The sequence below is a fragment of the Tupaia chinensis genome, unplaced genomic scaffold (genome assembly GCF_000334495.1).
Source record: "Tupaia chinensis unplaced genomic scaffold, TupChi_1.0 Scaffold000416_1, whole genome shotgun sequence".
NCBI lineage: Eukaryota > Metazoa > Chordata > Mammalia > Scandentia > Tupaiidae > Tupaia > Tupaia belangeri.
The window spans coordinates 1,240,074-1,262,916 of record NW_006159921.1 but is presented as its reverse complement, the minus strand read 5'-3'; the positions used below and the strand labels follow the sequence as shown (position 1 = coordinate 1,262,916).

Below are 22,843 nucleotides of genomic sequence, written 5' to 3'. Positions count from 1 at the left end.
TCATGGCCAGTGGTGTGGTTGGAGTCCCACCCCTAGTGGCTTGAGAAACATTCCAGGTCTTTGTATGTACGTGCCCAAAATCCCAAAAGGAGAGAAAGATGGAGAAAGGATTGCAGCATGACCATTACCCATGAGAGTGTTTTCTCTTCTCCCTCTTTTTCTGCCTCTCTGTTGCTTTCTCTCAATGGCAAGTTCTTACATCCTCTAGCATCAAAAAAAAAAAAAAAAAAATTAGCATCTGATTCTTAGTACTTCTCCATTCATTCATAAAATTTACTTTGGCTCCCTACAGGAAAAGGAAATTATTTATTTATTATAAAATTTCTATTAATATATTTTTAGAGATTTTTCCTATAAGGCCCATGTGCTCATCAGAGAGACAGAGAAAGACAGAGACAGAAAGAAATCATCCTCTGGGAGGATGACAGTGCTGCAGTCCCTTCTTCTCTATTCCCTTTTCAGGATCTTGGGCACACATGCACAGGTGCCCAGCATGAATTTTAAGCCACTGGGTCTAGGACTAAAACCATGGTCGATCATGTGGGAGTCCAGTGATGTAATCATTACCCCATCTGCTAGACCTGAAGAAAAATATTTAAATAATTGAATATTATGCATTCTTAATGATCGTGTTTTCCAAGTTTTAGTGACAGGTGGTATATTTCCTGTTCCAGAGTGAACACTAAATTTATAAAATTTTTTCAGTGTAACTCTTGTGCAGTTGATTATACTTAGAATAGCCATAGATTATCAGGACTTTGTTGAGAGTAAAAGCAACCATTGTTAACAGTTACACTAGGCAGTGACCATATACTAGGGCTGTCCCAGGCAAATCAATCTTACGGTCATCCTAATTATATAAGACTCAATTTCAAATGACTACTTTAACATAGGATGACTTTTAAGGGTTTCAAAGCTTATATTTTTATTACCATTGATGCCATCATTAAAAAAAAAATCACCCATCATTTGACATTCCATCTGTTCAAATCAGAAAATCAAGACTATGAGGGTGTTGTAAGTGATAAACATCAGTTTTACCACCAAGCATCAAATTATGTAATCTTTCTTTCTTTCTTTTTTTAAGTTTGTTATAGGGCATATGCACTTGCTGAAGAGAGAGAGAGAGAAAGTAAGAAATCGTTCCCAAGGGGTGATGGCCACACTGTGATCCCCTCTCCTTCATTGTCCTCTTAGGATTTGGGGCATGCATACCCATGTGCCTGGGTGTGTTTTTCACTGTTGGGTCTAGGACTTGAACTGTGCAGTTGGCTATGTGGAATCCAGCTGCCTTAACCTCCATGCTACAGGCTGGCCCCAAGATTTCTTTTTATAAAATATCATAATGTTTTACTTAAAAAGAACTATAGGACCTTGAATATAGACAGTTAAGTACTTTCGTTTAAACACATTCTAAACAAAATTTATACATTTGAGCATTTCAAAGTTCCATTGCTGAAAAAAGCTTTCTAGTCATAAAAGTAAAATGTGTTTATCATATATGTTAGTGTACACAGGCCGTCTTTAAACACCATACCATAGATAGGGTGGCTTATACAACAGAAATTTATTTTCTTACAATTGTAGAGATTAACAATAACAATAACAGAGTACCAGCAGTGGTCAAGCTCTAGTGAGAGCTTGGCATGATGGTTGAGGCAATGGATTCCCACACAGTTTGAGTCCCAGACCTGGTGGCTTGTTTTCTCACTTTCCCTTTTTCTCTCACTCTGTCCCTCTCTGGTCAAATTAAAACAAATAAATAAATAAAGTTAAATAAAATAATTCTGTTTAAAAAAAGTTTGACCAGGGAGCAAGAGAAAGAGAAAATGAGAAAGCAACCTGCCAAGTCCAGGACCCTAACCGTGGTCTGCTATATGGGAATCCAGCATCTTGACCACCATGCCACCTGCCAGCCCCAGGATTGTTTTTCTGATTAATTTTTGTTATAAAATAAATATATAATTTAAATTTTTAAAATTAATTTCATTTGCTATAGGGCACACACACTAAACAGAGAGAGAGAGTGAGTGAGAAAGCAAATCACCAGGTCCAGGTAAGAGAGAGAAGGAGGGAGGGAGGGAGGGAGGGGAGTGAAGGAGAAAAGGTGAGAAAGCAAGTCACCAGGTCCAGGACTCAAACCATGGTCAGCCATGTTAGATTCCAATGCCTTAACCACCATTCCACCTGCTGGCTCCAATCACTTAATGTTTTTATTTTAATTTATTTATTAATTGCCAGAGGACACTTGGCACTTACCAGAGAGAGAGGGAGAAAACACTCCCCAGTGGGGAATAGTCATGCCACGATCCCTTGTCCCCCATTTCTCCAATCTATTGGGATTTTGGGCATGCACACCCAGTATGTTTTTCTTCTTTTTAAAGAGTTTTGCTATAGAACACATGTAAGAAATCACCCTCTGAGGGGATGGTCACACCACAATCCCTTCTCCATTCTCCTCTCAGAATCCTGGACATGCATGCATACATGCCTGGCATGAGTTTTAAGCCACTGGGTCCAGGACTCGAACCGCATTCAGCTTAGATGGGAGTCCAGCTATGTAACCATTACGCCATCTTGTGGTCCCCCCAGCATGTTTTTCAAGCTGTCAGAGCTGGGATTCAAACTGTAGTGAGCCATAACCATTACACTATAGGGCTGGTCCTTGTTTTTATTTTTTTATTGTGATAAGATTTGCCTTTTAACCATTTGTAAATGAATAAGTAAGTGATAGTAATTGCATTCACAATGTCGTGCAACCATAACCACCGTTTATAAAAATTTCATCATCCCAAACAGAAACTCTGTACCCATTAAGTAATAACATTCCATTTACCATCCTGGTAATCTCTAAACTACTTTTCTTTTAAAATTTTCTTTCTTTATTTCGTTCGTTCGTAAGAGAGAGAGCACCTTCAGTAGAATTTTTTTTGTTTTGTTTTGTTTTGAGAGTTTTTTGCTATAGGGCGTGAGCACTCACCAGAGAGACAGAAAGTGAGAACTCACCTGCGTGCCCCCCCCCCCCAGGGGGGAATGGCCATGCCACAATCCCATCTCATCCGTTCTCCTCTCAGGATCTTGGGCATGCACACAGACACGTGCCCAGAATGAATTTAAACCACTGAGTCCAGGACTCGAACCACAGTTGACTACATGGGAATCCAGCGACATAGCCATTACGCCAACTGCTGGTCCCTTGTTTGTTTGTTTTTAGTGAGAGATTTTTGCTGTAGGGTGTGTGTGCTCACCAGAGAGACAGAGACACAGAAAGAAGTGAGAAATCACTCCAAGGGGGATGGCCATGTCGCAATTCTTTTTCCTCCATTCTGCTGGAATTTTTGGCATGCATGCACACATGCCTGGCCTGAGTTTCACGTCGCCAGATCTGGGACTTGAAGCATGGTCTGCCATGCAGGAGTCCAGCACCTTAACCACTATGCCATCTGGTGGTCCCCCTTTTTTTTAAGTTTTCCTATAGGGCATGTGCTTTCATCCAAAAGAGACAGAGAGAGAGGGAGAGAGAGACAAAGTGAGAAATCACCTCCCTGAGGAGTGGCCATGCCACATCCCTTCTCCTCTAGGGATTTTTGGACTTATTCAAACACACACCTGGTATATTTTTCAGTTTGATGGTTTCAGGACTCAAATCATTCCAGCCATGTGGGATCCAACTGCCTTAGCCTCCATACTACCTGCTGTCTCCTCAGCAGGGTTTTTATATCATGATCCACTTCCAACTTCAGCAGGTCCCGGATCATGGAGACATGCATGCATAGCATACTTAGGGCTATTTACGGATGCAAATCCAAAACATTCCTTCATGGGTCATCCTTGCAGAGTGATTATATAGCTGTTTCACTTTGGATCCCTAAACTACTTTCTATGATATGAATTTGCCTAGCATATATATATATATATATGTATATGCTAGCATATATCTATATATATATATATATATACACTAATTTTTTTTGGAGAGGTTTTCGCTATAGGGCGCATGTGCTCACCAGAAAGACAGAGACAGAAAGTGAGAAATTACCCCCGGGGGGATGGCCATGCTGCAATCCCTTCTCCTCCATTCTCCTCTCGGAATCTTGGGCACGCATGCACACGCATCTGGCATGTGTTTAAGCCACCGGGACTTGAACTGTGGTTTCCTACATGGGAGTCCAGTGACATAGCCATTACACCAACTGCTGGTCCTGATTATTACTGTTTTTAAAATTTGACCAGAGAGAAAGACAAAGAGTGAGAAAGCAAGTCACAGGTCCAGGACTTGAACTGTGGTCGGCCATGTGAGAATCTAGCACCTTAAACACTACGCCTCCTGCTGGCCCATAAATATTTCTTTTTAGTAGAATCACAATATATTTTTCTCCTGGGTCTGGATTATTTCACTTAGCATATTAAGTTTAGGGCAGTTGATTTGTCTTTGGAATATTCTCAGGTTATCTTACTAGCTTAAATTTTGTTTTGTTTTTGTTTTAGGTTTTTGCCATAGGGTGTGTGTGTGCGCACCAGAGATAGCAGGAAAGTGAGAAATTACCCCCAAAGGGGTATGGCCATGCCATAATCCTTTATCCTATATTCTCCTCTTGGAAATTTAGGCAGACACGCACATACATGCGCCTGGTGTGATTTTCAAGCCCAGGGTCTAGGACTTGAAACACAGTTGGTTGTATGGAAGTCCAGCATTTTAACCACCATACCACTTACTGGCCCCTTAAATTTTAACTTTAATAGATTTATTTTCATTTCATAGATTAGCTATTTTTATTTTCTAATTACTGTATTTTATGTTTCTTTTTAATGTTCTTACTAACATGTTTATACTTAGTGATAAAATTACAATATAGTGTGGTAGAATGAACATAGGATTAGAATGAGAAGACCTGCATTTTGGCCCAACTGTGGTGGTCTAGGCAGTGGTATACTGATGTGTAGTGCTGGAAACCACATGACTGGCTATGGTTCAGATTCTGAGTCTATCAGAAACACTCTTTTAAGTGCATATATGTCCAGTATCTTGACAAGAGGACTGGGGGAAAGTGATTAAAGTATGACGAGTGCCTGTCTCTCTGTGGCTCTTGGCATTCTTTTGTGTGTTCTCTCTCATGGTCTCATGAAAAAAAAAAAATGAACTTCAGGGAAAAAATAAAAAGAGAGAGACAACTTGCAGTCTAATTCCAGCTGAGATAACAAAACATGTCAGTTTTGGAACCTTTATTTTCTCATGTCTTTACATTATTTATTTATAGAACAAGATAAGAATACTAAATCATTGTTAAACTCATTGATCTGAATTTTGTGGTTTTTGTTTTTATAGAGGCATTCTTAAGTATTCACTTTAAATTATCAATATTAGAAACAAAAAAGAATGACACTTTTTTTTTCAAAATCAGTAATACTAAGGTTCTCGTAATACATTTCACTTCAAGATAATACAACTTTAAACAAAACTGAATTGCAGAAGAGAGGTTGGCTTTTCATAATATGTATTTTTAGTTAACATCAGTGCCTAAATTTACTGTTACTGTTAAAATTTGCAGAACATTTTGCTCCCTCAGAACTGATTTTGGCATAAAATATGTTGACAAGATTTCATGTATTTTTGACCACAATATATTCCTTTGCCTGTTTTCAGTTTTAGTTCACCATTGACATGGGATTTTTTTATGTTTTAACTACCCATTCAGCTTCCATTATGAGTAGTAAGATGTGAGTTTTTAAACACACCATTACTCAGATAGTGATTGAATTTGGAGCTAATTTTATGAGGATCTAAATGTTGGGCTCAACTGAAGGGCTTAAAAACTCACAGAAAATAATGTCTCACCTATTGATACTTAATTTTTTTATTCCTTTTTTAAAGAAATAATTTGTTTAGGGACCAGCAGATGGCATAGTGGTTATGTCGCTAGACTCCTATGTAGTTGAAATTCAAGTCCTGTAGCTGGTGGCTTGAAACTCATGCTGGGCACATGTGCGTGTGTGCCCAAAATCCCAAGAGGAGACCGGAGGAGAAAGGATTGCAGTATGGCCATCCCCCGGGGACAGGTGATTTTTCACTTTCTGTCTCTCTGTCTCCCCAGCGAATGCACATGCCTTGTAGCAAAAATCTCTCAAAAAGAAAAAAAAATTGTTTTTCTTATTAATTAATTAATTAATTTTTAATTTGCTATAGGACATGCTCTCACCAGAGAGAAAGAAATTAAGCAAGCCTTCAGGTCCAGGACTTGAACTGTTTTTGGCCATGTGAGAGTCCAGTGTCTTAACCACCATACCATCTCCTGACCCTTGTCTTACCTAAGTCTAAAATAAAAAGAATACAAAGTAAAAGACAAATAGCAAAATAAAGAGAGTTTGTATCAAGTCATGGGGCCAGTAAGTGGTGTAGTGGTCAAGGAGCTGGATTTCCACATGGCTGACCACAGTTTAAGTCACCGATCTGGTGGCTTGAAAATCATGCTGGGCACATGTGCATGCATGGCTAAAATTGTAAGAGGAGAGTGGAGAAGAAAGGACTGGGTGTGGCTATCCCCCTGGGAGGTGATTTTGCACTTTCCTTTCTTTGTCTTTCCCCAGCACACCCTATGGCATGAAAAGAAAAAGAAAAGATTAAAAGAAAGTCATGTATAGCAAGACAGAGAAAAGCATAACTGGTTACAGAACTCTCTTGGTCTGATAATAAGGAAATATAGCAGTTCTTCAGGAGAAAAAAAAGTTTTCTAGTCTTTTGTATAGTTTATTTTTGTAACTAATATTTGTGCAGAATTTAAATTCAAAAAGCAGAAGATTTAAAATTCAATGAAAACTAAGTCTAGTTTCATCTCCTGTCCCTTCATCACTCAGTTCGTTTCATTTTTTTAGTTTTTTGCTATAGGATACATGTACTCGTTGGATAGAGATAGAGAAAGTAAGAAATCACCCCCACGGGAGATGGCTACACTGAAATCTCTTCTCCATTCTCCCTTTTGGAATTTGGGCATGCACACACATGAGCCCAGTTTGTTTTTCAACCCTCTGGGTCTGGGACTCAAACTATGGAGTCAGTCTTGTGGATTCTCGCTCCCTTAATCCGCATGCCACCTGCTGACCTATGATACATGTTTTATACAATGACATCTCACAATATGACTTTATATTTTTCCTGGTTGCATCAAACTGTCAAGTTGATGTCATTAAATATTTTAATTCTAACTTTAAAAATATCATTATTATTATTTTAAAATTTTCCTATAGAGCACAGAGAGGGAGAGAGAGAAAGTGAAAAACCAAACTGCCAGGTCTGGGACTTGAACCATAGTTGGCCATATGGTAGTCCAGTGCCCCAACCACCATACCACGTGCTGGCCCTAATCCTTATTTTTTTTTCTCATTTTCAGATATTTTAATATTTATCACACAAAACAACAAAATTGTATAAATACACATACAACTATTTATAAATATGTAATCATGTACAAAGACTGAAAAGGAATATACAGAACAATATATGTTAGGATTTTTTTTTTAATACTTTTGACAAAACATCACACTGATACTGGACTACTTAAGTAATAGAGAATCTTATATAAATAAATTTGTTCAAGAGCTTCTCTGTCAATATCCTTTCGTGGGTATACATTATGGTTTAGTGGTACCTCTTCAACCCAGGGGGATAACTATATCAGTCTGAAGACTTGAGAGAATCTTCAAGACTTGGTGATGTCACTAATAATGATACTTGCTTCCTTACGTTAGAGCTGATATCTTCCCAGGTTCTGGCCTGTTCTTCCTCATCAAGAAAATCTTTGAAGACATTATTCATTATAATAACATCAGCATTTTATAGACATGAACCCTGGGTACAGGAAACACGTTTATTCTGTCAGCGAACCAGTTACAACCATTTCCTGCAACTGGCAAAAATCTGCATTTAATTTTATTCCAGAGAGCTCCTGTGCTGAACCATAAATGTAACCCCCAAAAAGAACTGTGCCAAGCCTTGAGCCCATGTCAATCAATACCTTTCCTGATAGATCAGGGAGTACATGATGATAAGTGAACTTCAATTCCACGAGGGAAAAGGAATGGGAAATGAATCCTAAAGGTGCTGTCTGGTGTGAGCCGCAAACCATACAGTAGTTTCTGCTCATTTTTCCTTCCTCACACAATGATATAAAGTCTTCATAATAAAGGAATGCATCAATATGAACTGTGGGTTCTGGCTGCTGCTGTGTTTTTTGAAGGGCTAGGTGTTCCGAGGAAAACATGGTTTCTAGAGGTAATCAATTCTGAAGGTCTTCTGCTATGTTTATCAACGTAATGTTATTATCTTGAGTGAACTCATCAAAATCTCCAAAAGTAGCCCGAATGGGGAGCCCTCTGCAGCTTGACCAAAGCCTAAGTTGCTGGGGATCATTCAGCTGGTCCCTTTCTGGTAGTTTGCAGTCATTGGAGCAGCATGGGGAGGTCTGTGGGAGCAACAGTATCTAGCAGCTGCAATATTGCTTGCTGCTCAGAAGGAATTCCATAATGCAGCAAGCAGTGCAGGGCTATTAAAATTAAAATTAAAAAATGAATGAATACAATTTTAAAATGAAAAAGTTTTTAAAAATGCAAAATGATAGAGTTTAGAGAGCTCCTGGATAACTATACACATGGAAGTTCCGGGAGGGTGATATGCCCAGAGAAGGTATGGAAGTTCGACACCCCTTCCCACATACCTTGCCCTATGCTTCTCTTCATCTGTATCCTTTGTAATATTCTGTGCAATAAACCAGAAAACTTGCTTTTCTGAGTCTGTGCAGTATTCTAGCATATTAAACCAAAAAGGGGATTATGAGAACTCTAATTTACAGTCAGTTCAACAGAGGTAAAACAACCTGAAGCTTGTGTTTGACACTGGAAGTGTGGAACAGTCTTGTGAGTTGAAGGTCCCACCACTCTAACCCTGTCTTGATCTTTCCAGTGACCAGGGCCCAGTATGATACTACCTAGAGGCTGCCAACCATCAGTTAATTCATTAGTATATAGAATAACACACCATTGAGACTCCAGGCATTTTTTAAAATTATTTATTTATTTATTTATTTTATTTATTTATTAAGTTTGACGGGGGGCGAGGGGTGATAAAAAAGCAAGTTACCAGGTCTGGAACTCGAACCATGGTCATATAAGTGGGAGTCCAGCACCTCAACCACCATGCCACCTGCTGGCCCCCAAGACTCCAAGCATTTTTAAGAGCTGTGTGCCTGGAAACTGGACAAAGACCAAATACACATTTCTCTCAACCCATGTAATCTGATGTTATCTCCAAGTATATAGTTTTGAGATTTAATTGAATTAGAGAACGTCCAGCTGATATCCTTGCTAAAGGACTACTTGCTTAGTGTGTGTGAGGGGAAGCCCCATACACATTTGCAGTCATCCAAGTCTTCTATGTTGATTGTAGGTGTGACAGCAGAAGAAAAACCATTTGTTTTTTCTACTCACCAGTCAGTCCACAGAGATGTGAAATTTAGTGTTTTTGTTCCAGTCACTAAGTTTTGGAGTATTTTACAGTAATGGGTAACTGGGACTGAATGCCACTTGAGAGCCTTTCTGGGTAGGTTGCTAGATCATCCATAATTGTGTCTTCAGGTACCTTTTCAGAATTTCAGATTTTCCAGTCCAGTATCTTTTAGTTTATTTTGTTCATCTTCATTCCCACTGACACCATTCTTTTCTCTGTCCTCATTATATCCCATTGAGGTGCTTTTTAAAATAATTATTTTATTTTATATTTTTTATTTTTTGGAGAGGTTTTTGCTATAGGGTGCGTGTGCTTGCCAGAGAGACAGAAAGCGAGAAATCACTCCCCCAGGGGAGATGACCACACCGCAATCCCTTCTCCTCCATTCTCCCCTTGGGATTTTAGTCACGCACGCACACGCACCCGGTGTGAGTTTTAAGCCACAGGGTCTGGGACGCGAACTGTGATTGACTACATGGGAGTCCAGTGACATAGCCATTATGCTAACTGCTGGTCCCAAAATAACTATTCAACATTTATTTATTTACTTATTTTATTTTGACCAGAGAGGGACAGAGCTAGAGAGTCAGAGAGAAAGTGAGAAAGCAAGCCACCAGGTCTGGGATTTGAGCCACGGTCGACCATGTGGGAGTCCGTTGCCCTTAACCACCATGCCACTTGTTGGCCCCAGTAAGGCGATTTTCTTAAAACATCGTTTTCATCATGTTTCTTGCCAGTTCAGTATTTTTGTTAATACTTGGAACAAATAATTGCAATTCCATTTTCTAATATAGCCTAGATCAAATCTTGAACTTTTGCCCATAGGCTTTATACCTTAAGGAGTTATGAAATTATTGTTACATATTTTCAGAGATATAAAATTCCTGAATTTTATATGACAATTAAAATGAATACAGAAAAATAAGTAATTTTACTTGTGAAGTACTCATGTTATTTTGCAGACATATTCCAATTTGCTATCTTTTTGCAAATAACTGCAATTATTTATGTATATGGCAGTTCATCACATCTTAATCCTCAGATTGTAGAATTACAGGAAACCACGTGTGCTGTAGCGGTGCCAGATATGTCATTTATAGATTATTTTTTCATAAGGCAGCAAACCACTTCATATGCCCACATAATTTTCTTTCTGGAAAAGATGCATTGTGTCAGCATGGTTACCATGTGTGGTAATTGATAATGTCTGTGCCACATGGCTTAGTTCTACCCTTGTCCGACACAGCCATTCTACCACCTATGATTACCATATGTTACAGCACTCTAGGTTAATGGAATCGTTTCCATCTTCCCTTCTAGTCACAAATGTCATTGTGGCTCAGTTCCATTATCTCAACTAAGAATAAAGTATTCAGTACTATGTAAGCATAAAAGACACCTTTGTGAAGAGTATTCATATGTAGTTACTCGTTTCATTTTCATTTTTAAAAGCTGGGTTTTGTTTTTTGTGTGTTTTTGATGAATACCTAGAGTGAAGAATAGGCATCTGCTGAAAGAATAGGACATGATTAATATCATTCTGAATTCTTGCATATTTTTATTATAAATAAATATATATACACACACACATACATATATATAAAAGGTAATTAAGATGTTAGTAAAGGTAACCTTTAACCACTATAAAGCTTTTTTTTTTTAAGAATAATTTTATTTAACTTTATTTCTATTTGAGAGGGACAGTGTGGGAGGGTGGTAAGAAAGCAAGCCGCCAGGTCTGGGACTTGAGCCACTGTCAGCTATATGGGAGTCCAGTGCTGCTAACCACCACGCCACCTCCTGGCTCTGAAAGGTGTTTTTTTTTTCCCTTTCTGTTATAGGGCATGTGCGCTTGCCAGAGAGAGAGACAGAAAGCGAGAAACCACCCTCGGGGGGTTGGGGGGATGGCCTCCCCGCAATTCCTTCTCCTTCATTCTCCTCTCAAGATCTTGGGCACACATGCACACGTGCCGGGCATATGTTTTTAGCTCCCGGGACTGGAACTCGAACCTCAGTCAACTACATGGAAGTCCAGTGACATAATCATCACATCATCTGTTGGTCCCAAATTATTATTTTTAAATTTGTTATAGGGCACATGCTCATCAGAGAGAGAGAAAGCAAGCTGCTAGGTCCAGGACTTCCACTACCTTAACCACCATGCCACCTGCTAGCCCCTAAAGCAATTATTTTTATAAAGAAAACTAGAAGCAAAATGTCGAAGTAGATTTCTTAAATAGCCAGGACCAGCAATTGGCATAATGGCTATGTTGCTGGACTCCCATGTAATTGACCACGGTTTGAGTCCCTGACGCAGTGACTTAAACTCATACCAGGTGCATATGAGTGCATGCCTGAGATCCTGAGAGGAGAATGAAGGAGAAGGGATTGTGGCATGGCCATCCTCCCTCGGAGGTGATTTCTTACTTTCTATCTGTCTTTTTTTGGTGAGCACATGCACCCTATAGCAAAAACCTCTTTCCCCGCCCCCCAAAAAAATATAGCCAGTTAATTTTAGAACAAACTTTTATTATAGAAAGTATAATAATAGCTGTTGTAGTACCGTCATTGCATTACCATCAAGCCCGGTTTCCTCTTTTGTAAGCATGTCATAAGTTCAGAAATAATTTTGGTTTGTCAAAGAACTATGCTAAATAAAAAGATTGTTGGGCTGGCCCTGTGGCCTATAGTTAAGGGAGGTGGATTCCTCATGTCTGACAATATAGATAGAATCCTGGACCCAGCAGCTATATGGGAAAAACAGGCCAGAGGGCCAGCAGGTGGCATGGGGGTTAAGGCAACTGTGGTTCAAGTCCCAGATGTGGAGGCTTGAAAATCATGCCATGTGCATGTGTGTGCCCAAAATCTCAAGAGGAAAATGGAGAAGGGATTGAAGCATGGTCATTTCTCCTGGGAGGTGATTTCTCTTTCCTTCTCTATCTCTCCAGCATCCTATGGCAAAAGCCTTAAGAAAAGAAAAGAAAAATACACCAGGCATGCATATGTATCCCCAAATCCCCACAAGACTGAGAAATGGAGAAGGGATTGTGGTGTGCCCACAACCCGTAGGAGGGTGCTTTCTCCTTTTTTCCTCTGTCTCTCTGGCAAGAGCACACACTCCATGGTAATTATTTTTAAATTTTTATTATTGAGTAAAACATTAAGAAGGTGGGACCAGCAATTAGTGTAATGGCTATGTTGCTGGACTCCCACCGCGTAGTCGACTGCGGTTCGCATCCCGGACCCGGTGGCTTAAGACTCATGCTGGGCGCGTGTGCATGCGTACCCAGGATCCCGAGAGGAGAACAGAAGAGAAGGGATTGCGGCATGACCATCCCCCCTGGGGGGGATTTCTTGCTTTCTGTCTTTCTGTCTGTCTCTCTGGCGAGCGCACACGCCCTACAGCAAAAAGCGGTAGGCACTGCCCCTAAAGAAAAAACCCCCCAAAAAAAAAAAAAAAAAAAGGGTTAGAAGTTGTTTGGGGGACTTCTTTGCTTTTTGAAATGGGTGAAACATAGATAGTGTACATGGTTCTGTTATCATCCAACATGAATTTAATTTTTTTTAGTTTTGCTATAGGGCACATGTATTCACCAGAGACAGATACAGAGAGAGAGAAAGAGGGATTTTTAAGCTTATACACACACATGCCATGTGTGTTTTTCAAGCTACTGGGTCCAGGACTTGAATCACAGAGTCGGCCATGTGGGATCCAGCCACTTTAACCACTACATCACCAGCTAGCCCCATGAATTTTAATTTTGATAGCACTGGACTGTTCTTGTAAGATGACCATATTTGCCATCAATAAAAAAGGAATAAAAATTAATATTTTAGCAGCTTATGGGGATCATTTTAAAGTTATATTATTGTTCTAGGATGTAGAAGATAACGAAGTTCCTATCTGGAAACTTTTTTTGTGCTCAGTTTTTTCAGTTGTCATATATTCTGTTGTTCAGTGTTATGTATTGAGTGGAGAAGCAATCCCAGAAGGGATGGCCATGTCCCAGTCCCTTCTCTTCTACTCTCCTCTTAGGATTTTGGGCACATGTGCACACACCTAATGTGTTTCTTAAGACTCAAACTCAGAAGCTTATTATGTGGGATCCAGTGCTTTAACCTCCATGCCACCTGCCCAAATTAGTGTCTTAAAATATTAATTTTAATACTGGCACCCAAGTTAATATTTTAAAGACTATTTAGGAGCCAGTCTCATAGCCTACTGGTTAAAGGAGCCAGATCCCATATGGCCTACTGTGGTTTGAATCCTGCCTGGCCTGGGAGCTTGAAAAACACAGCATGGGTGTGTACATGTCCTAAATCCTGATGGAGTGAAGAAATGGAGAAGGGCTTACAGCGTGACCATGCTGCATTGGGAACTACTTTTTCTCTCTGTCTCACATCTCTGTCTCTCTGATAAGTGCCTGTTCCCTCTCGCAATTAAAAAAGTCACAATTTGGGGCCAGCAGGTGGCATGGTGGTAAAGGTGCTGGATTCCCACATGACCAATTGTGGTTAAAGTCCTGGACCTGGCAGCTTGTTTTCTCACTCTCCCTTTCTCTCTCTCTTGTCTTTCTCTGGTCAATTATTATTATTATTATTATTTTTAGAGGTTTTTGATATAGGGTGCGTGCACTTGCCAGACAGAGAGAGAGACAGAAAGCGAGAAATCATCCCCCAGGGGGGATGTCCACGCTGCAATCCCTTCTCTGTTCTCCTCTCGAGATCTTGTGGGCACGCCCCACCACGCGCCCGCATGAGTTTTAAGCCATTGGGTCCAGGACGCGAACCGCGGTCGACTACGTGGGAGTCCAGCGACATAGCCATTACGCTAACTGCTGGTCCCTTTGGTCAGTTATTTTTAAGAATTATTTAACTATGCTAAATAAAAAGATTAAATAATTATTTCATTTATTTATGTATTTGTTTATTTTAATTTGACCAGAGAGGTACTAGTGGGGAGGAGTGAGAAAGCAAGTCAGCAGGTTCAGGATTTGAACTGTGATCGGCCATGTGGGAGTCCAGCACCCTTAACCACCACTCCACCTGCCAGCTCCTCTCCAATCAAATTTTATAATAATTATAAATACAATTAATTCTTTTTTTTTTTTTTTTGGAGAGGTTTTTGCTATAGGGCGCGTGCGCTCGCCAGAGAGAGAGAGACAGAAAGCGAGAAATCACCCCCCAGGGGGGATGGTCACGCCACAATCCCTTCTCCTCCATTCTCCTCTTGGGATCTTGGGCACGCACGCACACGTGCCCGGCATGAGTTTTAAGCCACTGGGTCCGGGACGCAAACCGCGGTCAACTACGTGGGAGTCCAGCAACATAGCCATTACGCTAACTGCTGCTTCCCAATACAAGTAATTCTTTAAAAAAACATAATTTACATTATCTTTGCAATTTAACATTCATCATGAGACCTAGCCTTAACCATTTACGTAGGCATTGATTTGTATGTAAATGGATTTTGCTGTTATACTTTATTGGTAGATTTTCTTGAAAATATAAAATGCTGATTTTTAAAAATATTTTCGCCTCAGGGCATGTGTGCTTTTCACAGAGAGGCACAGAGACAGAGAAAAAAAGTGAGAAATCACCAGGGGAGATGGCCACATTGCAATCCCTTCTCCATTTTCCTCCCAGGATCTTGGGCACACATGCATACACAACCATCATGAGTTGTTTTTTGTTTTTGTTTTTGTTTTTTGTTTTTTTTGAGAGGTTTTTGGTATAGGGTGCATGCACTTGACAGAAAGACAGAGAGACAGAAAGCAAGAAATCACCCCCCAGGGGGGATGGGCACATCACAATCCCTTCTCCTCCATTTTCCTCTCAGGATCTTGGGCATGCATGCACATGCGCCCAGCGTGAGTTTAAGCCACTGGGTCTGGGACTCGAACCATGGTCGACTACATGGGAGTCCAGTGACATAGCCATTACGCAACTGCTGGTCCACCCAGCATGAATTTTAAGTCACTGGGTCCGGGACTCGCAGTTGACCATGTGTGAGTCCAGTGATTTAACTGCTAAACCATCTGCTGGCCCCCAAATGCCAATTTTTAAAATTTTATTCATTATTTCCTTCCTTCCTTCCATTTATCTAGAAGTTGACCAGAGAGAGAAGGAAAGTGAGAAGGAAGACAAATGACAATTTTTGTATCTACTTTTTTCTTTTGTTTTTAACTTGCTCCAGGGCATATGTATTTGTAGGAGGGAGACAGAAAGTAAGAAAGCACTCCCCAGGGGGACATCCACACCACAGTTCGGGATTTGGGGAATGCATGGACATGTACCCGACATGTTTTTCAAGCCACCAGGTCTGGGATTTGAACTGTGCAGTCAGCCATGTGAGATCCAGCCACTTTAACCACCACACCACTGGCTGGCCCCAGATGCCAATATTTTATGCAAACATAAAGTTTGTTTTACATGGGTGACTACAAGGTTTAAGTACCCAACCAGCAGTGCCAGGTGTGTATGTGTATACCCTTAATCCGGAATGGAGAAATACAGGAGAGAGGCTTGCAGCATGCTCATTCTCCATGGAGAGGAGCTTTCTCCTACTCACCCTTTCTGGCCAGCATATGTGCCACCTGGTAGCAAAAAAAAAAATTAAAAAAAGTATGTTTGACTCTTTGATATATGGTATTAGCCTCAAATTAATGAGTTTTTATAATCGGCAGTATCAAAATCAAGGTTTTCTTTGGGAATAGTCTTTTTGTCTGTAAACATTTAAGACATGCATACTTTAGAGTAGACAGCATAGGGCCAGCAGATGCTGTGGCATGTAAGGCAGTTGGATCCCACATGGCTGCAGACTCTGATGGTTTAAAAAAACTTGCCAGGTTGTGTGTACATACGTGCCTAAAATCCCAAGAGGAAAATGGAGAAGGAACTGCAGTGTGGCCATCCATCCTGGGATGTGATGTCTCATTTTTCTACTTTCCTTTGCATGCTCTCTGGTGAGCGCATGGACCCTATAGCAAACCAAAAAAAAAAGGGGGGGGGAGAATATTCTAGACTTGCATAACCAAGCTAATATTACCTAGAAATAAATTAAGAAGTTACAGATATTTTTGTGTGTGTATGTGTGTGAGGTTTTTGCTATAGGGCACATGGGCTTGCCAGAAAGACAGAGATAGAGAAAGCAAGAAATCACCTCCCGGTGGAGATGGCCATGCCCAAATCCCTTTTCCTCCATTCTCCTCTTGGGATCTTGGGCAAACACACACACGTGCCTGGCCTGAGTTTAAGTCACTGGGTTTGAGACTTGAACAGAGGTCGACTGCATGGGAGTCCAGCGACAACTGCCGGTCCCATGTTACAAGCACCTATTGTTTGTGATTTTTTTTGTTTGTTTGTTTTTTGTTTTTTGAAGAGGTTTTGCTATAGGGTATGTGTGCTTGCTAGAAAGACACAGAGACAGAAAGCGAGAAATCACCCCCAGGTGGATGGCCACGCCACAATCCCTTCTCCATTCTCCTCTCAGGGTCTTGGGCACACATACATATACGCCTGGTGTGAGTTCAAGCCACTGGGTCCGGGACTCAAACTGTGGTCGACTACATGGGAGTCCAGCAACATAGCCATTATGACAACTGCTGGTCCCAAGCACCTATTGTTTGTATATCAAGTACTTTAATTGGGCCAGCTGGTCATGTAGTGGTTAGGTGGCAGGATCTCACATGACTAGCTGCATAGTTAGATTTCCAGACCCAGTAGTCTAAAAAACATGCCAGGCATGTATGCAAGCATGACCAAAATCCCAAATGGAGGAGAAGGGATTGTGGCATGACCATTCTCCCTGGGGTTGCTTTCTCATTTCTTCTTTCTCCCATCCATCATGCCTGATCCTCAGTGAGCACTTGCACTCTCTGATAAAGTTTTTAAAAAATTATTTATTTATTATTATTTTAAAATTTGACCAGAGAGAGAGAAAGCGAAAGTGAGAAAATGAGTCATCAGGGCCAGGACTCAAACCATGGTCAGCCATGTGGGAGTCTAGCACCTCAACCACCACGACGCCACCTGCTGGTCCCCACTCTGGTAAATATTTTAAAAATATGTATTATATATTTCAATAACCTTTTTTTTTAAAGAGATTTTTGCTATAGGATATGTGCACTCATCAGAGAGAGACAAAGAGATAGCGAAAAATCACCTCCTGGGGAAATGGCCATGCCACAATCCCTTTTCCATTCTCCTCCAGGGATCTTGGGCATGCACACACACATGCCCAGCGTGAGTTTCAAGCTGCCAGGTCTGGAACTTGAACTGTGGTCAGCCCTATGGGAGTCCAGCAACGTAACCACTATGCCATCTGCTAGTTCCTCATTAACTTTATTTTTAAAGAGTTATTTAATTTTCTTTCTTCCGTCTTTCCTCGTTCTTTCCTTCCTTCCTTCCTATCCCTGTCTCTCTCTCTTTCTTTTTCTTCCAATTTGACCAGAGAGGGACAGAGAAAGAGAGAGAAAGCAAGCTACCAGGTCTGGGACTCAAACCACAGGTGGCCATGTGAGTGTCCAGTGCCCTTAACCATCATGCCAATTGCCAGCCCCATCCCTCATAAACTTTTTAAAATAGACTATTTTAGAGCAGCTTTAGGCTTACAGAAAATTTAAGTAGAAAGCACAGAATTCTCATATATTCCTTCTCCCTCCAAGTTTCCTCTATTATTGGGTCATTGGGAAAGTCACGACACATTTGTACATAGAAAAACATAGCGAATACCTCAGGACTTTCCTGACAGCCTAATATTAGCATCTTATACTGGCATGGTAGATTGGTTACAATCAATAAGCCAATGTTGGTACACTATTATTGTTAATTTTTAAAAGAATTTAGTTTTATTGGGGCTGGCAGATGGCATGGTGGTTAAGGGCACTGGACTCCCACATTGCTAACCACAGTTTGAGTCCTGGACCTGGTGGCTTGCTTTCTCAATTTCTCTCTCTTTCTCTTGCTCTCTCCCTTTCTGGTCAAATTAAAATAAGCAAGCAAATAAATAAAGTTAAATAATTCTTTTAAAATATGAATTTAATTTTATTTATTATTTTAAATGTACTAAAATTAAATTTAAAATAATGTCAACAGAGACAGACAGACATGGAGGGACAGTGAGAAAGCAAGCTGCTAGGTCTGGGACTCAAACTGTAGTTGGCCATGTGGGAGTCCAGTACCTTAACTACCACTCCACCTGCTGGCTACAGTACATTATTACTAACTAAAAGTCTATAGTTTACATTAGGGTTTGCTCTTGCACATTTTATGGGTTTTGACAAATGTAATGACATGTATCCACCCCTACAGAATCATACATAATGATTTTTTTCTTTTTAGAGGTTTTTGTCTTAGGGTGTGCATGCACGCTCGCTGGAGAGGAAGACAGAAAGAATGAGTAGGAAAGTGAGAAATCACCCCCAGGGGGATGGCCATGCCATAATCCCTGCTCCATTCAATTCTGGGGACTTTCAGCATGTACCCACGTGCACCTGGCATGCTTTTCAAGCCTCCAGGTCTAGGACCCTAAACCACACAGTCAGCCATGTGGGATCCAGCCACCTTAACCACAATGCCACTGACTGGTTCAGTATAGACCTTTTTTTTTTTTTTTTTTTAGTTTTTTGCAGAAGATGTATGCACATGTTGGAGACAGAGAGAGGAAAAGTGAGAAATCATGCACCCCACACAGCCTCCTCCGCCCCCCTGAAATTCCCACAGAGGGGATGGCCACACCCACTTCCCTCTTCTCTAGTCTCATCTCAAAATTTTGGGCATGCATGCACATGTGCCCAGTGTGATTTTCAAGCTGTCAGTTCTGGGACTCAAACCACAGTTGGCTGTGTGGGAGTCCAATGCCTTAACCACGATGCCACCTGCTGACCCCACTACCAAACATTTTAATATTCTCACAGAGTTTGGTCTTACTCCTTTGTCATGAACCTCCCACCCTACCTCAGTCCCAGGAATCTTCAGTCCACTTGTTTGTTTCTATTTCGGAATATCTAAAAAAGATTGACAACACCTTTTAGGCTGTAAATCTAAATGTCCACAATTTTGCATTCTAATAACTATAGGTTAGTTTTGTCGATTTTAAAATTTCATACAAATGGGATAATATAGTATTTACTCTTTTGTGCCTGGATTTTTTTTTTCCCCCTCAGCATGTTTTTGAGATTCATCCATGCTGAATTTATCAGTTTTCTTATTTTTAGTTATTTATTTAACTTTATTAATTATTACTATTCAGTTTGACCAGAGAGAGAGAAAGCAAGCCACCAGGTCTGGGACTTGAACCACAGTCGGCCATGTGGGAATCCAGCACCTTAACTACCATACCACCTGGCTGATCCTTATCAGTTTATTTTTTATTGCTGAGTAATAATCAATTGTATGACTACACCAGAATTTATTTATTCATTCACCTATTGGTGGACATATGGGTTGTTTCAAACTCCTATGAAGAGGGATTTTTTGTGTTCGAGGTATGTATGTATTTGGAGGACATGTTTATATTTCTCATGGGTAAATACCTGGGAGAGGAATTGCTAGGTAATATAAGAAATACCAAATTTAACAATTCTTAAGTTTCTAAATATCATTACCATGAAAGGACATTGTTCATTTCCTTCAAAAATCTAAGGGTTAGGAGGACTATTTTTTATCAGGAAAGCAAAAATAATCTGAAAAAATACCTTTGATAAATATAATTTTCATAGCTCAGTATTTTTTTAAGTAGAAAGAGAATTAGGGAAGTATAAAAGGAGAGGACTGAAAAAGAAATTGTAAAGCAATGCAAAATAATGACTAAAAAGACTTCTTGACAATGGCAAAACCATCCTACACAGCTGCTCTGACATCCTAGCACTGCTGTCAGCAACCTTCTGGCAAATCTACTTTGTCAAATGGATGCAATAGTATCCATATTGATCTTTGTAAAGGAATAACTTTATTAATATAAGCAAAAACGCCTCTCATTTATAGTAATATAGAAGTGTGGGCTTTTTCTTTTACTCTTAGTAGTAATGTTTCCCCAACATATATCACTTCCCTTTGATATGTGGGTTGAGTCATAAATTAATGTCACAAATAAATGTCATCTAGAGGGAGGCAACTAGTTACGAAGTAGGAAGGTGCAGCTTGATGTGAATTGTAACAGCTGACAGCTACGTACTCTTGAACTAAATGTCATCGTGTCAAATTCTGCGATATTAAACAGTTGTTGGAATGTAAAATAGCGGACTTTAGGTTTGCAGCCTAAAAAGTTTTGTTGATCTTTTCTAGACATTCTGAAATGGAAATGCACAGGTGGATTGAAAACAAAGACAAATGAGTTTAAAGACTGTCTTGGCATCTCACAGAGAAGTTGCTCTACACTGGTGGTATTTTAAACAAAACACATGAATACATTTAGCATGTCTGGAAATAGACTCATTGGGTCTTTCCACATACCTCTGAGAAAAAACCTAGCTATATAGGCCTCAAGTGCACTACTCATTATATACTTTCCATCATGTATTATTTAATCTTAAAATAGGAGAGAGAATGGAACTCTGTTTTACATCATGCCATAATGTACATTAGTGATCTCAGCCCACTTAATCTTAAAATAACAGTATCAGGTCAGGGATTTAGAATACAGTATTATATGAAAACAGTTGGTAGGAAGATTCTCTTCTGCCATTAATAACTGACTGGAAATGGTATTTCAGACCCTAAATCCAACTAAAACCCAGAAACAATAAATGGAGAGGATAGGATGGATAATTTGTGAGAATGTTTTTCAAAGTACAAAAAGAATCACTATGTTTTTGCTGAATTATATGTTGCCAGGGATGTGGCAATATGCAGTAATGATGCTACCATCTATACAGCTGTGTACCAACACAGCTTCTCCTTCTCCCACCCCCCTTCAGTAAGGCTTGAAAATAATAGGTTTGTGTATAGTTTGGTAAGAAAATTGAACCATTTAAAGTCATTTTAGTTCCAATTTAAGACAAAAAAAATTGGGGGGTGGGGAAGAAGAGCAAACACAATGTTGAAAAAATACACATTATGTAATAAGGTATAATATGCATCATGCAGTGACTAAAGAGAGAGTCTTGGAGTGCTAGAAAACTAATTCACCCACCAAAATGGGTGAATCCATTGAAAAGACGTGGACTGAGTCCTTGTTCCAACACCTTATGTGACCCTGAGCAAAGTCACCATGACTTTAAGGCTTGATTTCTTCTCTAAAATGGAAATCATAATGGCAATATACTCTGCCTCCAGGGGCTGTGGTAAGGATTAAAGGGATGAAAACAGCCTGCAAACTATAAAAGCCTTTTACAGTAAAGGCATTGTATAGACATGTTGTACTGTTGAAGCTTCGTGGAGGAAGGGTTAAAGAAAAAGCCTCTAGAATCTAGAAGACTTTGAAGATCAACAGCCTGGATTCTAATTCCAACCCCATGATGGTATGTTTTGAGATTCTAAAGCAAGTAAGTTAGTATCTTAATTTTGAGGTTCTTTTTGAGAAATGCAGATAACACTACTTCCTTTACAGAATCAAAGGAGAGAACCTACACAAAGAAACCTACCACTTGGTAGGTGTTTGAGGCCTTCTCTCTCCTAGGCTGCTTATTTAATGAGTGTCGTCAACAGAAGACGTTCACAGTGTGGTATCTTTCAACAGATAAGCTAAGGCAAGGCAGGAACAAATAAGGAAACAAGTAAATTCCACCCAGTGGGAACCAACAGCTAGACTTGGAGATGTCTTAGTTCATTCATACCCACGTGAGACCAGGGCATCCACACAATAAAGACATTTAGAGTTGGAGAGCGTGCGAGAGTCGAGTGTCCTTCGACTCGGTGGACTCGACGGGAGGGACCCTGAAATTCTTAATTAGAACCGGTTGCCATAGCGACAGTCTCTAGGCAGCGTGGGCTGAGCTCTCCGTAGAGATAGAGGGTGGGCCGCCACTGGACCCTGCGCGCGCCCGCCACCAACTTTCCCTCCAGACTCGAGAGGGTCGGCGCGCTCCGCCTCCGCCCCCGGGTCCGCGCACGTCTGCGCTCGGCGGCGCGCACGCCTGCGGGAGCCCTCTCCAGGCAACCTAGTGCTGATCGCTCGTGCCGGTGCGGCCGTTAACCGCCCTTGCGGGGGCCAGAGGCTCAAAAGCAGCCCCCTCCCCTTCCTGGGCTTCCCCCCATCCCCTTCCCGGTCGGCCCCGGGGCATGAGCAGCGATGGCCGGCTGCATCCCCGAGGAGAAAACTTACCGGCGCTTCCTGGAGCTATTCCTGGGCGAGTTTCGTGGACCGTGCGGCGGCGGTGCGCCGGAGCCGGAAACCGAACCCCAGGC

The 22,843-nt window shown here is 40.7% G+C and overlaps 1 protein-coding gene and 2 pseudogenes across 1 annotated transcript in view; 1 reads left to right on the top strand and 2 right to left on the bottom strand.

The window, feature by feature from the left end:
- SKA2 (spindle and kinetochore associated complex subunit 2) overlaps window positions 1-22,843 on the bottom strand; it is a 1,094,818-nt gene that overhangs the window by 716,878 nt on the left and 355,097 nt on the right. The window lies entirely within an intron of this gene.
- LOC102500597 (uncharacterized) lies at window positions 7,404-20,786 on the bottom strand (annotated as a pseudogene).
- LOC102470871 (40S ribosomal protein S23-like) overlaps window positions 22,728-22,843 on the top strand; it is a 102,362-nt pseudogene continuing 102,246 nt past the window's right edge.